The sequence below is a fragment of the Octopus bimaculoides genome, chromosome 4 (genome assembly GCF_001194135.2).
Source record: "Octopus bimaculoides isolate UCB-OBI-ISO-001 chromosome 4, ASM119413v2, whole genome shotgun sequence".
Lineage (NCBI taxonomy): Eukaryota > Metazoa > Mollusca > Cephalopoda > Octopoda > Octopodidae > Octopus > Octopus bimaculoides.
The window spans coordinates 144,373,342-144,378,950 of record NC_068984.1 but is presented as its reverse complement, the minus strand read 5'-3'; the positions used below and the strand labels follow the sequence as shown (position 1 = coordinate 144,378,950).

Sequence of the window (5,609 nt, the reverse complement as noted above, 5' to 3'; positions counted from 1 at the left end):
TGTGTGTGTGTGTGTGTATGTGAGTATATATATGTGTGTGCGTGTGTATGTGCATATAATTCTTCGAAACGCCGGTGTTTTAATGGTGGCAGCTGATGAAGGAGATGTTTCTATGTGGCTTGCTTGTTTGTTGTACCTTGTTTATCATTTTGTCCATGTTCTTTTGCCACGTCATGTACCCAGTTATGTATCTATATGTACATGTAGATGAAGGTATGTACATACATGTACATATATATGCATATACTCATATATTGTATATATATATAGATAGATAGATATTATAGCTACAGGCCAACCAAAGCCTTGTGAGTGGATTTCATACATGCAAATGGAAAGAAGACTGTCGTATATATATATGTGTATATTTGTGTGTTGTACCCCCACCAAGGCTTGACAACCGATGTTGGTGTGTTTATGTCCCCATAACTTAGCAGTTCAGCAAAAGACACCGATAGAATAAGTACTAGACTTACAAAGAATAAATCCTGCGGTCGATTTGTTCGACCAACAGGTTTGCTCCAGCATGGCCGCAGTCACATGACTGAAACAAGTAAAATAAAATAAAAAACCATGCCATTGTAATCCCGAGCAAGGCCAGGTATCTCTGCTAGTTACATATTAGAAATCATTATAGGTGCAAGAGTAGTGGTGTTTTAAGAAGTGGGTTCCCCAACTACATGGCTCCAGGTAGTCACTCTGGGTGGCACTTTGAGCAATTGTGTCTTCTTCTAAATCCTTGGGCCTACCAAAGACTTGTGAGTGATAGACGGAAACTGTAAGAAGCCTGTCGTATATATGAATGTGTGTGTCGCCGTTTGACCCCTACTATCGCTTGATGTCCCCGTAATTTTGCAGATTGGTAAATGAGGATAAAGTAAGTACCAGGCTTTAAAAATGGCATTTTTTCTAAATTGGAAAAAAAAAAACAATACTGGGGATGATTCATTAAACTAAAAATATTCTTCAAGGTGGTGCCCCAGCATGGCCGCAGTCTAAAGACTGAAAACACACACACATAAATATAAACACGCACACACACAATGTACTTACGTGTATAGATGTATATATATACATAAATACATGTACAGACAAGCATACATATGGAAAAGTCATCAATTTAACGTCCAATTTTCCATGCTTGGTCGTGTCAGACAGAATTCATTGCGTGAGATTTTCTACATCCAGATGTCCTTCCTATCAGCCACCGTCACCCATTTACAAGGAAGCAAATATATCCCAATGGCCCAACATGTCTTCCCTAAAGATCGGTAGCAAACAGCTGGGTTGTGTGACGATAACGTCCGTTTAAAAGTATCGCACGATGACAAGACAAAGAGAGACAAACAAACTAGCACACAGATACACACATATACATTATATATACGAGGGGGGCTTCCTTCAATTTGTCAACTAAATCCCTTCACAAGGCATTGGTCGGCCTGGGGTTATAACAGAAGACATGCCCAAGGTGCGACACACATATATTCGTGTGATTGTGTGTGTATAGATAGATAGAAACTGGTCGATAGAGAAACAGAGTGAAAAACAAAAGATTGACAAGTACGGACTGATTCACAATAAATATAATTTAACACTGAATGCGTATTTTTTATTTTAAATTTTGAATTTTTTTTTCTCCTTCCTATCTTAATATTCTGAAGAATACCTTAAACTCGAAACGTCAAAGACACCTCTACGTTACGTGTCTTTGGTAGAAAATTAAGTAAAAAAATTAAATTAAAATTAACTTCATTTTCACTTATCTTGTGCTATTTTCGTCGTAAATTTCTAACGGACGGGTGTATGTGTATGTATATATATATATATATATATATATATATATATATATATATAGTGTGTGTGTGTGTGTCACAATGTACACGCACATATATGCAACGTATGTCTCTTTCTATATATATATACATGACGGATATAACACAAATATATCTAGCTTATTTTTATATTTAATTTACACGTAGAATATATAAAGTGTGTATATAAATATATATATATATACATACACACACAAACATACATGCATATGTTATAAATACAGGTATTTAACTTGAAACGACGAGGAAGTCAACATAAATACTTTCAGCTAATAATATATTATATGTAAATATAGGTAAACTGCAATTAAAAACTATGTATCTGTCCCTCCCTATATAAATAGGTTTTCTACTTTTTCTTTCGGGTTTATCTTTACTTTTGTCAATTTCGAAATAAATCTTTTAAGAGATTCGTGTATTTTCAGGTAAACGGAACTAATTAGAAACACTGGAAACAAGAGGTAAATATAATGAAATTTAGGCAGTTAGATAGAGTATAATAAAGAAAGATATTTGTTAAGTGTTTATATAAAGAAGGAATAATACAAACTTGATATTTTCAAGTGGTGGAATGTTGGTGTAGAATAGTGGAGCGACGGTGTGACTGTTTCACGTACGACGGAAGTTAAATGACATGGTGTTATAATGACAGCTTACACCGGCTGGTATGGTAATTTATCTGTAGACAAAGCGGTGTAAATTAACCAGCATGCATTGCAACTGCTAGGCACTGGAAACTGAAAGTTAGTCCGCTGGGTTTGCTAGAAATAGCAGTAAAGTCTCACTTTAATGACATCCTACTATATTATACACTTTAAATAATGCAGTCTACATACCTAAAAAGGATGACCTCAGCTACGATACCTTTGATCTTTTATCTTTTTCTTGTTTCAGTCATTTGACTGCGGCCATGCTGGGGCACCACTAAGTTACAGGGATGTAAACATACCAACACCGGTTGTCAAGCGATGATGGGGGACAAACACAAGCGCGTGCATACACACATCCGACGGACTTGTTCAGTTTCCGTCATAAGGATATGAGCGCCTGAGGCTACAATAGAAAAAATATTTGCCCAAATGTGCCATTTAGTGGGACCGAACTCGAAACCCTGAGGTTGAACAGCAATCTGCTTACCATACTCATTCTTGATTCATCTGATGCCAAACGTCATGAGGTGGAGTCCTGAAGACACCTCTCCACCCATGGAAGGGATCGGTGGGGATTGATAGAAGGATAATTTTTTTTTAATGATAGAAGTCTTTTATTTGCAATAATTCGCTGAAAAAGAACATAATTTACGAAAATATACAGAAAGAAAAGCGGGTGAGAAAAGAGAAATCAAATCACAATCTAGGTCTTCAATTATACGTCGTCCCTCTAAAACTAATCACGAGAGAGGAGTCCCAGAAACTTCAATGTTAATTTGGGAAAGAGATCTGGTATGTAGCAGCCTGAGGACTGCTTATCGCTGTGGTCTCTCGACATGTTAGAAATAACAGTCACGACGTATTTAAATCAATTCAAGAAAAAAAAAAAACAATGTTACAAAGTGTGTGAAAACAAAATGAATTGGCTCACAGTCGAAAAATGCTTGGCTATAGGTTTGCTTGGTCAAGACTGACCTGGAACTAAAGAACACTATGTCTAAAAATACGAAATCTTGAAACTGCAAATAGGAAGTTTATTACTGGCGTTCCAGTTGTGACCATTCCGTCTTTTCTTTATTTTTAGGAAGACGATGTTATGTGAATGGGGCGGGATTTGACTGCGATTTCTAGCAAGTCGAACGACCACGTGGTGACTATTTTAGTTTGAGCAAGAGGGAAGGGTTGTGTCAATGGCCTTCACAGGCCACCCTTAAGCACATGATATCGATGTTGATAATATCCTTCTTGGTGGCTGCTTGAAAAACGGGGCCAAAGGGAGATGACATAGGTGGGTGTGGGTGGGCACAAGGACAAGAATGAATAAGGTGAACCTGAGTGGCAGTGACACGAAACCAGTCAGCTCGACGAGCAGAGACTGGTCTAGTTTCAGTTACAAAAGAATAAGGAAAGGTATAGAACAACTTCATGGCGAGGTTGGTAGGATATGCAGTCTAGTACAGCGTTTGTGTGAAAGCAAGCTGTGAAGATTGAAAAGGAGACAGACTTGTCACGTTTAATAAAATCAAAGATTGTTTCCAACTTTTAAAACTTGTCAAACAACCCTGGTGAATAAATAATTATACGGCTGTAAATACTGTTTTGTTTCTTTGTCAATAAACAAGTAGCGGGTGTCAAATTATTCCACTGATATTTATTTGGCGAGCAAGGGCAAGGGCACTGGTCCAACGATGTCTGCTGAATGTACTTCTAGCAGCACAGCCTTACACGTGGGAGTGGTAGGCTACGTGGAGGATCACTTGAGCTTCATAAGTTCTGCCATTATCTCATCTTTTGTGTTAGTTTTAAAGCATTTTGAAGCTTGGGTACTCAACAGGGGATACGCATAAACTGTTTTTGTAAAATTTATGCGCAATAAATTGGTTATACTTCTACAATACACAACATATTCTTAACAATATTTTAATACAATTCCTAATAATATTTAATTATAAAAGTATAACAGGATTTTTTAAACATCGAATGGCTCTACCGAGATCGACTTGGAATTTCGTCTCATCGAAGATGATACACTAAAGGTACCAGTCAAATACCAGGGTCGATATGAAATCGACAAAACACTTTTCCCAGCAAGTGGCCGGGTACCAATACTACAAATATATGTGTGTGTGTGTGTATGTTTGGACGGGGGGGGGGCGTATATGTGCATGAGTGTGTGCATGTATGTAGAATTCTTTTTTTTTTCGAATAGTGGATCTCGAAGCAGATGAAGCTTTATCACCTTTGCGATCCACAATTCAAAAGCAAAAAAAAAGTGAATTATTTTATGTCCTCTTGAAACTTTATAAATTCTTATGGCGTCAACACCACACACACAGACATATATATATATTTATAAATATGTTGTTGTATAAAACAAACACAGATATGTGTGTGTGTGTTGATTGGTTATGGGTCTGTCCTGATCAAGCAGATCCATGATCAAAGACATTCCATTCCGTACCATTCTAGCCTATTAACAAAACCGTTATCCAGGATGAAAATTCTGCTGACGCAATTACAATAACGTTTCTAATGTAACAAGAGTGCTACTGTACTCAATATGTTGGCTGAGTTCATCTGTCTGTCTGTCCGTCTCTCTCTCTCTCTGTATGAGCGCGCGCGCATATGTGTGCGTTTGAGTGAACGTGTATGTGTGTCCATCTGTGTGTAAATGCGTGCGAGAATATGTGTGCATGCGTGTGTTCAGTTGTGTGTGTATGTGTGTAGAAAACTAGCATGTTTTTTTTTTTTATTGTTTCTAGGAATCCAAGTGTTTAAATTAAAACATTCTAGGATTCCGCGAAAGACGTCTTTACATCAATTAATGTGATTTAGTCAAAATCCGTTGCATGTAAAGAAGTGCTTTTTATTTTCGAAACAACTTATGATCATGCACACACACACACACATGCATAAATCAGGAAAAACAGGCACCCGTGTATCTGTCAATCGAGTGGGCATTTTAAAGTATATAAGATTGGTAACATCGGTTGTAATGAATCTACAATACTGTATGGTGTGTGTGTATACACACACACACACACAGAGAACTGAAATGCTAGCTACTATTAGTTTCATGCCTCGAACACTACATATATATACATATATATATATATACATATAT

The 5,609-nt window shown here is 37.1% G+C and overlaps 1 protein-coding gene across 2 annotated transcripts in view; it reads right to left on the bottom strand.

The window, feature by feature from the left end:
• The window catches only part of LOC106881919 (uncharacterized), a 44,099-nt gene that overhangs the window by 37,276 nt on the left and 1,214 nt on the right, over nucleotides 1-5,609 (bottom strand). The window contains exon 1 of one of the 2 annotated variants that reach the window (XM_014932440.2): nucleotides 2,386-2,513. The exons of the other annotated variant lie outside the window; for it this stretch is intronic. The gene's annotated coding sequence lies outside the window, so the exon portion shown is untranslated. Of the gene's footprint in view, nucleotides 1-2,385; nucleotides 2,514-5,609 lie in introns of those variants that run through there. 2 annotated transcript variants of the gene reach the window in all.